General features: G+C 38.8%; 1 pseudogene; it reads left to right on the top strand.

Annotated features, from left to right (window-relative positions):
• The first annotated feature begins 7732 nt into the window (after positions 1-7732).
• Positions 7733-8693, top strand: LOC109375946 (heterogeneous nuclear ribonucleoprotein A1-like; annotated as a pseudogene).
• Positions 8694-10732: the final 2039 nt, after the last annotated feature.

Genomic DNA, 10732 nt, shown 5'->3' with positions numbered 1-10732 from the left:
CAGTGACACTGCCCTCTACAGCTAAGATGCTGAACAACAGCTCAACCTGGAGCTGGGCTGCTGTGAGTCGCCAACGATGGTGTAGGCTGCAACCCCTGCTGCAGTGGGTTGCCATGGGCTACCGTGTGTGTAGCCAGCAGCCGCCATGAGCGGCTGTCCAGAAGCTGGCAACTGATTTGCCTCTTCTGGGAAGAGTGCAATGATGGTGCCAACTTGGGCCAGTGAAGCAACGTCCTCCACAACTAGACTGAAGAACAAAATGACAGCAACTTGTTTGTTCCCCTTCCCCCAATTCCCCAGCGCTGTTCCAATTCCCCAATAAAAATCTTAAAAAAACAAAAACAAAAAAAAAATTGCTCAGGGTAATGTCTGCAAACTTAGACCTTATATTTTCTTCTAGGAGCTTTATGGTTTCAGGTCTTATATTTAAGTCTTTAATCAATTTTGAACATGTTCTTGTATATGGTGTAAGGAGGTGGTCTAGTTTTGTATTTTGCATGTGTCAGTCCAATTTTCCCAGTACCATTTATTAAATAGACTATCTTTACCCCAATGTAAATTCTTGCTTCCATTGTCATAGATTAACGGCCTGTATATGCCTGGATTTAATTCTGGGCTCTCTATTCTGTTCCATTGATCCATGTGCCTGCTTTTATGGCAGTACCATACTGTTTTGATTACAGTAGTCTTGTAGTACGTTCTAATGTCTGGTAGTGTGATCCCCATAACTTTGTTCTTATTTCTCAGGATTGCCGTGGCTATTCGGGGTCTTTTTTGGTTCCATATAAATTTTAGGATGATATTTTCTACTTCTGGAAAAATGCCCTAGGTAGTTTGATAGGAATTGCATTGAATCTATATATTGCTTTAGGCAGTATGGACATTTTAACTATATTAATTCTTCCTATCCATGAGCATGGTAGGTTTTCCCATTTGTTTGTATCTTTTATTTCTTTCTTCAGTTTCTTATAATTTTCAGAGTACAGGTGTTTTATTTATTTGGTTAAATGTATTCCTAAGTATTTTATAGTTCTTGAAGTGATTGTAAATGGAATTGTTTTCTTAATTTCTCCTTCCGATAATTTTTTATTGGTATATATAAATGCAACTGATTTCTGAGTATTGATTTGTATCCTGCTACCTTACTGAATTTGTCTATTAGTTCCAATAGTTTTTTGATGGAGTCTTTGGGGGTCCTCTATATATAGTATCATGTCATATGCATATAATGACAATTTTATTTCCTCCTTACTAATATGGATGCCTTTTATTTCTTTTTCTTCTCTGATTGCTGTGGCTATAACTTCCAGGACTATGTTGAACAAAAGTGGAGAAAGTGGGTAGCCTTGTCTTGTTCCTGATATTAAGGGGAATAGTTTTAGCTTTTCCCCATTGAGTATGATGTTAGCTGTGGGTTTATCATATATGGCCTTTATTATGTTGTGATATGATCCCTCTATTCCCACTTTGCTAAGAGTTTTTATCATAAATGGCTGTTGTATTTTGTCAAATGCCTTTTCTGCATCTATTTATATGACCATATGACTTTTATTTTTCTATTTGTTGATGTGGTGTATCACATTAATTGATTTGCAGATGTTGAACCAACATTACATATTAGTGATGAAACCCACCTGGTCATGATGTATGATCTTCTTAATACATTGCTGAATTCTGTTTGCTAAGATTTTGTTGAAGATTTTTGCATCTATGTTCATCAAAGATATCAGCCTGTAATTTTCCTTTTTTGTACTGTCTTTGCTGGTTTTGGAATCAGGGTGATCATAGCTTCATAGAAAGAGTTTGGGAGCTTTCCCTCCTTCTGGATTTTTTGGAGTAGTTTAAGAAGAATAGGTAATAATTCCTTTTTTGAATGTTTGGTAAAATTCACTTGTGAAATCACCTGGTCAGGGGCTTTTGTTTGTTGGGAGCTTGTTGATTACTGATTAAATTTCCTTGGTGGTAATCAGTCTATTCAGGTTTTCTGTTTCTTCTTGAGTTAGCTTTAGAAGCTTGTATGCTTCTAGGAAATTATCCATTTCTTCCAGGTTGTCAAATTTGTTGGTGTATAATTGCTCATAGTAATTTCTTAAGATTTTTTGTATTTCTGTGGAGTCTGTTGTTACTTCACCTCTTTCACTTCTGATTTTACTAATTTGAGCCCTCTCTCTCTCTTTTTTTTTTTTTTGATGAGTCTAGCTAGAGGTTTGTCGCTTTTGTTTATCTTCGCAAAAAACCAGCTCTTGGTTTCCTTGATCTTTTGTATTGTTTTTCTGATCTCCATTTCATTTTTTTCCACTCCTGTCTTTATTATCTCCTTCCTTGTACTCCCTTTGGGCTCATTTTGCTGTTCTTTTTCCAGTTCCCTGAGGTGTAAGGATAACCTATTGATTTGAAATTTTTTTTTCTTCTTTAGGTTGGCCTGCACTGCTATGAACTTCCCTCTTAGGACTGCCTTCGCTGCGTCCCACAGATTTTGGGTTGTGGTGTTTTCATTTTAGTTTGTCTCAAGGTATCCTTTGATTTCTTCCTTGATCTCATTTTTGACCCACTTACAATTTAGTAGCATGTTATTCAGCCTCCATGTATTTGTGTGCTTTCCGGATTTCTTCTTGTAATTGAGTTCTAGTTTCATAGCATTGTGGTCAGAGAAGACGCTTGATATGATTTCAATCTTCTTAAATTTATTGAGACTTGTTTTGTGGCCTAACATGTTGTCTACCTTGGAAAATGTTCCATGTGCACTTGAGAAGAATGTATATTCCATAGCTTTGGGGTGAAATGCTCTGAAAATATCGATTAAATCCAGCTGGTCTAAAGTGTCCTGTCCGAAGGCCTGAGCGACCCAGCAGCTGAAGTTGTTCGGCCTCTGGAGCCTCATAGGAGAGGTGGGGGTGAGGACGGCATGTTTAGGCGCACACTCCAGCATTATCTTCTCATGCAAAGTTTGTCAACCCCCTGGGAGTGGGAGCACCTTTGTTCTGACCCTACTCCTCTCTTCAGGGGTCAGCTTAAGGCTCTGGCAGGACGAGGGCCAAGGTTTCTGAGGGAGGGTGGGGTGGGCTCTTATCTATGCAGTTTTTTGTTTTTGTTTTTGTTTTTTTCCTCTCTGAGAAAAAATCGGGAAAAAAGAAAGAAAGAAAGAAAAAAGAAAGCCTCCTCGCCATAGTGAGCTCCACTCCAGCAAAGCCCCTGCTGCTCTCCTGGCACTGCAGCTCGTGACTGTACAGCTGTGGAGTGGGGGCTGCGTCTCCACACTTCTCGCTTCCCTCTTCTCCTGCTCGCTGGTTTGAGATTTCTGCCTCAGAGTCCACGCACCCCGGGGCTCCTGTCACACTCCTGGCAGGAGGGTAGGCGCAGAGGCGGAGCTTTCCCTGATGCTGCAGATAACTCCGCTGTGTCCTGGCTTCCCACCGCTCCGCAGCCACAGACGCGGACAGACCATGCCTCTGCACGCGCACTCCTCTCTCCGTTCCCCTACTCACCTGGCCTGAGGATTCTGCCTTGGCGCAGGCTGGAGGTGCAGGGAGCGAGCTGCAGGAACTCTCCCATCTGCTCTCTGAGACCCTGAGTCTGAGCAGCCATGGGTGGGGCTGTGCCTCCACGCATCTCGCCTCCCTCTTCCCCCACTCGCTTGGGCTGCCCACCTTTAAGACCTCGGCGTGGGAGTCCCTTTGCTGCTCAGCATGTTCAGTAGAGGTTTGTTTGCTGTGCTCCAGCTGTTCAAATTGCGATGATTTCTAAGGGAGAACTCAGGGAGTCCCCCTCACCACCGCCATTTTTGACCCCCTGTCTCCAGATCCTTTGAATAATTTTTAAATTGTTGTGAGGAACAGGATTGGCTCTTCTAGGGATCGGCAAACTTTTGAGACAAAACATACCCCAAAGAACTGCATGTGGCCCATGAGCCACAGTTTGCTGACCCCTGGTCTGGGTCATCAGACCAGTGAGGAGTAAGAAGAAACAGAAAAAGGAGGAAATAACAGTAAAAAAACTGGAAACATTAATGGGGGTCATATTGCTATCATACTAAGAAGTTTGGACTTTTCCCTATAAACATTGGTTCCCAGATTTTTCATGAATTTTTCCATAGGAACACTTTTCCATCAGAAATCATTGTAAACTCAAGTGTGCATATATTGTTTGCACAGCATCTCCTCCTTTGGGGGAACTCCTTCCCCCATTTCCATTGGAAAAATGAGACTGTCTTTTTCCAAGCCCCATCTCCCAGTCCTAGCTACCTCAATAATTACTCCATGAAATAAGCAAGTAAACCAATAAGAAGCCTCCTTGGGTGGTGGTCTTTTTCCTCTTCTCCTTCTTCTCCTCCTCCTTTTCCTCCTCCTCCTCCTCTTCCTCCTCCTCCTCCTCCTCCTTCTTCTTCTTCGTCTTCCTAGAGCAATTGGAAAAAGTGCTACTTCCTCTGGAATTAGAAGATGTAAGGACAATGTAAGTGGAGTTCTCCACAGCCATATGAAGAAAGCTTTCTGTGATAAGAAAGAATTAGGCCAATGAAGAAAGAAAACAAAACTCAAAGGAGGCAAGAAATGGACCTAAAGCTCAGGTTTAAGCTTCTAAATTCAGCCATTATGTAGAAAGTCCTATTTTGCCTGTATTTGTGACACAATCTTGCCAGTATGCAGACAATGCTTGATGTGTTTGCAGATTCGTGACCTCTTTATAATAAAACTGTTACCCTTCTTAGCTTCAGGATTCCATGGGTTGGAAATCAAGCTACAGGCAATAGAAAGAAAGAGAAGTTAACAAAATTATAGGACAAAGATAAATAAAATGGCCAATATATATTTCAATAAAATAATTATGGTTCTTTTTGTGTGAATTTAGTATTGCTTAACTTCACTCCTTCCCTCTCAATTTTTATCTAAACAATATTTACATATTTAACAATCTGTTGGCATAGAGTTATAGTAGATATAATAGTATTGTTCCCAATTAACTTATCGTGTCAAAAAATCTAATTAGTTGAACTGTATAGACAGATACATTTTTTATTTATTTTATTTTATTAATAATAGGTGCTATTAATATAAACATTCCAATATGTTTAAAATAGAGAAGCATCTTCAACTTTTTAAAAAGCTGAAATCTATAGGAATGTGGCTGTAATTCACCTAGGTCTTTGCAAACCCATTTGTTTGGTTTCGTTTCTTCTCCATGCTAGTCTAAGTAAATGTAATTTTGTAAATTCATGATTGGCATTCTGTGATACTCATTTTGAGAATCAAAAGTCAGACTTTTTCAGATTTCTCAGGAAATGAGAGGCTGGAGATTTCGATGTTGCCATCTTTAATTTTCTAAAGTAGAACAGATGTTCTCTGGATATAATAGATATGTGTCTACATAAATCCTTCATTCTAAAAAACTTCCAGGAGTATTTGTCTTCACATGAAAACAAAAAACAAACAAACAAACAAACAAACAAAAACACCACCCTTTTCACAATTGTTCCTCATAAACAATATGATTAAACTTTCTCAACAAAAGGAAATTTGTTTTAAAAAAAGGTTTGGTTAATGTGGTTGTTACTGTTGATGTTGTTTTTGTTATGGTTACTTTGAGCCTGTGGTTCTACATAATCATTACTATATCAGGATGATGGTCAGTGTTCTCCATTATTTACAGGAAGCCCGTGAAAACAACAGGCAGCGTGGCGAAACACACAAGATCAAGTCTGAGAGGACCTGCTTCTTCCGAGATACCTATTTTGTCACCAAGTGCTGTCAACTCTTTTGACACCATTCATGATGCCCCTTTCACATTTTTGCTCCATCTGATTTTCTGATTTAACTGCCACCACATCCTCAGTATTCTTCCTACTTCTCTTCTCAACTTGGTGCAATCTATCCTGAATAATGAGTTGGATTCATCTTCCCCAAATACTGTTTTCATTGAGTAAACTTTTGCCATCACTTGTTATACTTCTAAAATACAAATTATAACTATTTACAAAGCTTAGCACATTTTCAAAATTCTCCCCCTACCAACTTACTTAAAGACTTTCTCTAAACTATGTCCATTTGTCACCTTTTAAGATGGTTGTCCTTTCCACTGTTTTCTCCTTCCTCATTTTCTCCTCTGCCACTTGACTGTTATCCGTTAGTACACATCCACCCACCCTTCAGAGTTTACAAAAGTAATATTTTGCAGGACACTTAATCTCATTTTTCAGCTCTTATTGGCCATAGCTTCTCAGTATAGACATTTTTATACTTTATAAATATTTATGTAAATATCTCTTATCATATGGCAAGATTTTGATTAATTCCTTATAATTCCCATGGTGCCATCACTTGTGTTTTTTAAAAGTATTGTATTATCAAAAGAGATAAAAAATAGATGACCTTGTTAATCTACATATTATACTGGGATGGGGGTGGAGAATATAAAGTTTCCAAACAAAACGACACAATTTAAATCCCAGTTAGCTTGAAAATTTTGCTTTCAATAATTTCCAGTGTGTACATGTATAGTTTACCTTTTTAACTAAGACAAATATCTGGTGTTTACTTTGTCACCATCAATGCACAACCTATACCACATATCCTATGTATAATTTCTTTGAGTACAGAAAAAAGAATCAGAATAAATAGGTTTTGGCAGATATTCCAGACAAAATACTTTTTATGGTCATAGACACATGTAATGTCTATGAATATTTCACTCCATTTGCATGTCCCCATTTCAACTCTGTGACTCAGAGAATTTGTTGGATCTACTTGATATTGCTTTCAGCTCCCTTAATTCAGCTATAAATTACCAGATATTTTACAAGGACCTTAATATTAAGTATTATCCAAATAATGGAAAATGGACAACGCAAATTTCATGTTCAAAACACTATTCTTTAGACTCCCAACTTAATTTTACTTCCACTCACTCAGTAACTTGGAATTTCGGGGTTCTGTTCTTAGATGCTCCTTTAGTTTATGTATCACTGCAGACCTGGTATCAACTGCAATGAAGGAACATTGGTAATATTGACAAAAATGACTCCCAAAATCAAATACTAAACGTATGATAGAAAAAAAATCCTTTAAAAGTAATTGTAAAGCTATCTTAATTCTTTCTGGAACAAGCAATGTAGGATAGAAATGAAGTCATCTTGTTTATTTCCTTAGGGGAGAAATATATGCAGATCATTTCCCCATAATTTAGAAAGGGTATTTCTTTCTTAGTTTCTCATGAAGGGCTTTATCTTTCTTTGCTTATAAAAACACAGTTGTTGCTACGACTTTCTCTGTAGCATCCAATTTTTGAAATCTCTCATGCTTCCAGAAACAGTAAAATATGCCTTGATATCACCATAGCACAAAGATAAAAACACAGTCATTCAGATGTCAGAGAATGTGAAATTTCCACAGAAGTGCTAACAGCCTCGATGAGGCTTAAACTCAATTGACCAAACCCTCTTTCCAACCCCACCACCACCTTTTCCTCCCTTGAATCAATTATGCGGGTTCTGTGCAGCTGCAGCCCCTAGAGTACTCACTCCCAACAAAATAGTTCCAGGTTAGAATGTGGACATTAACTCTTCTTTCCTCCATATTATATAGAGAAAAACTATCACCCTAACCATTTCCTCTAGCCAGAAGAGATGGGGAAAGACATGTGTCTATGACTGAGAAAATATTTCTTCTGAAAGACCTGGAGACCTTTCTGTCAGCAGACCAGCCGAGTAAGCATCTTTAAAATCTCCCCTTCCACAGTCGTCATGTCTAAGGCAGAGTCTCCCAAAAAGCCTGAACAGCTGCAGAAGCTCTTCATCAGATGTTTAAGCTTTGAAACAACCAAGAGTCTGAGGAGCCATTTTGAGCAATGGGGAACGCTCACAGACTGTGTGGTGATGAGAGATCCAAATGCCATGCACTCCAGAGGCTTTGGGTTTGTCACGTGTGCCACTATGGAAAGGGTGGATGCAGACATGAAGGCAAGACCACACGTGGATGAAAGAGTTGTGGGACCAAAGAGGGCTGCCTCAAGAGAAGATTCTCAAAAATCTGGTGCCCACTTAACTGTGAAAAAGATTTGTGTTTGTGGTATTAAAGAAGACACTGAAGATTATCACCTAAGAAATGAGTTTGAACAGTGTGGGAAAACTGAGGTGACTGACATCATGACTGACTGAGGTGGTGGTGTGAAGAGAGGCTTTGCTCTTGTAACTTTTGATGACCATGACTCTGTAAACAACATTGTCATTCAGAAATACCATCCCATGAATGGCCACAGTTGTGAAATAAGGAAAGCCTTATCTAAGCAAGAGATGGCTAGTGCTTCACTCAGGCAAAGAGATCCAAGTGGTTCTAGAAACTTGGGTGGTGATTGAGGAGGTAGTTTCGGTGGGAATGATAACTTTGGTGGTGCAGGAAACTTCATTGGTCGAGATGGTTATGGTGGCAGTTATTGTAGTGGAGGATGTAGTGGCAGTGGGGATGCCTATAATGGGTTTGGTAATGATGGCAGCAGTTTTGAAGGTGGCAAAAGCTACCTTCTGATTTGGGCAGTTACAACAACCAATCTTCAAATTTTGGAGCCATGACAGGAGGAAACTTTGGAGGCAGAAGCTCTGGCCCTTATGGTGGTGGAGGCCAATAATTTGCCAAACACGAAACCAAGGTGGCTATGGCAGTTCCAGCAGCAGCAGCAATTGCTATGGCAATGGCAGAAGGTTTTAATTATTGCCAAGAAACAAAGCTTAGCAGTAGAGATGAGCCAGAGAAGTAACAGGGAAGCTACAGGTTACAACAGATTTGTGGACTCAGCCAAGCACAGTGGTGGCAGGGCCTAGCTGCTACAAAGAAGACATGTTTTAGACAATACTCTTGCATATGGACAAAAAACTCGAGGACTGTATTTGTGACTAGTTGTATAACAGGTTATTTTAGTTTCTGTTCTGTGGAAAGTGTAAAGCATTCCAACAAAGGGGTTTAATGTCGGTTGTTTTTTTTTTTGCACCCATACTGTTGATTGCTAAATGTAATAGTCTGATCATGGCATTGAATAAACGTGCGTTTTTCAAAATGTGCTGTATAAAGTTAGTCCACTCTGACCGCCATCTTGGTAAATTACCCCAACAGTGTGAAGTTAGAATTCCTTCAGAGTGATGCCAGAAAAGGTTCCATTTGAAATTTATTTACAACCTGGGCTCAGAAGCCATTGTCTTCAGAAATTTTGGTGTAGTTGGATTGACGGTTACTGTGTTGGTGACCTGGAGCTCACCATTCAAAGGGTCATCCAAGCAGAGTCATGGAGTTTATTTGGCTATTAATGATTGTTGGCACATCCTATGCAATATATCTAAATTGAATTATGGTATCACATAAAATTATGATGGGAATGAAGCTTGTGTATCATCCATTATCATGTGTAATCAATAAATGACTTAATATCCTCTTGAAAACAATAAATAAAAGACCTGGAGAGTAACATGTGTGAATAGTAGAAAAACATTAATATTGAGGAATATTAGTAAGAAAATTGGTTGACATATGAAACCCATCATCATAATTTAACTTTAGTTAAAGCCTTTAATACCTTAGGATCCAAATGTTCAACAGGAATTTATAATCATTCATTCCTTGAATAAGTATTTATTAAATGCCTAAAATGTTTCAGGCAATATTCTGTGAATAAAGCAGAAATGGTTTCTACTGACATAAAGCTCAGACTTAGCAAGGAACGTACGTTCCATATTAATACATCATTCCCTCCAGTTTCTTGGCTTCCTCCCACATCTCAGACATTGACCTTTCTCCCTGCCAGACACCTGGGACCCATTACATATTCTCCCTTTTCTCTCACTCCAACATCCTCTTAGTAATCAACTTTTGCAGATCCGAGCTCCTAAAACTGCTGTCTGTGCAAACAGATGATAGTTGGGAGGCTCAGCCTTCCCAGGTGAGATTGGTGATTCCTGGAATAAAATTTGAAGTCTAAATACATGATCTTTTTTTTTAACTACATGTACACATTTTTACTTGTGTTCTTCTCAAGTCAGGGTAACTTAGATTGAGTTTAATTTAACTTTAGTATGCCCCAGGCCAATAGTTTTGCACTTTTCTTATTTCCTCCTTCTCAGTTTTGACTAAGGTCTCGTTTATTTTCTATGATGCCTCAGCATTCTTTCCATTTTCCTCTGATTATAGAAGTCCTCATTTCTCTGAAGACTTAATAGCCAAATCAAATAAGATAAAAAGAAGTAATGATTTCCAGATGGAAAATGTGACAGGTTATGTTTGATGCTTGTTACCCAATCACACTGCTTTGGTAACTAAATATATCAGATGCCTCTTTCAGTTTTCTTAATAATTTAAAACTAAAGAATACAGACCCAAAGTGGGTTTGAGCTTAAAAGCCTACTATCTTGCCAATCATCATTCCTATGTTTCAGGGAGAATTCTACAGAAAGATGGTTGCAAAGTTTAGTGGGAATATGTGAAATAAAGGAAATGGAAGAGAAAAGTATGTACCAGTGAATTGAATAGGAAGTTTTAGATCTCAGCCCAAGAACTCCCAAAAAATATTGGGTCATGGGGTAGAAATATGACTAAAGAGGGACACCTAAGAATTGCAGAACTATATACTGGGAGGCACTCTTTTTCATTACACAAATGCACTACTGATTTGGGGTAGCTATACATGCGGGGCACTGTTCCAAGCACTGGCAATATAGATGTAAAAATTCTTGTGCTTTCATATTCTAGCCTAGGAAACA

This window comes from Hipposideros armiger, unplaced genomic scaffold (genome assembly GCF_001890085.2).
Source record: "Hipposideros armiger isolate ML-2016 unplaced genomic scaffold, ASM189008v1 scaffold_1011, whole genome shotgun sequence".
Lineage (NCBI taxonomy): Eukaryota > Metazoa > Chordata > Mammalia > Chiroptera > Hipposideridae > Hipposideros > Hipposideros armiger.
Note: the sequence above shows the minus strand (reverse complement) of the source record. Positions and strands in the feature narration are given on the sequence as shown.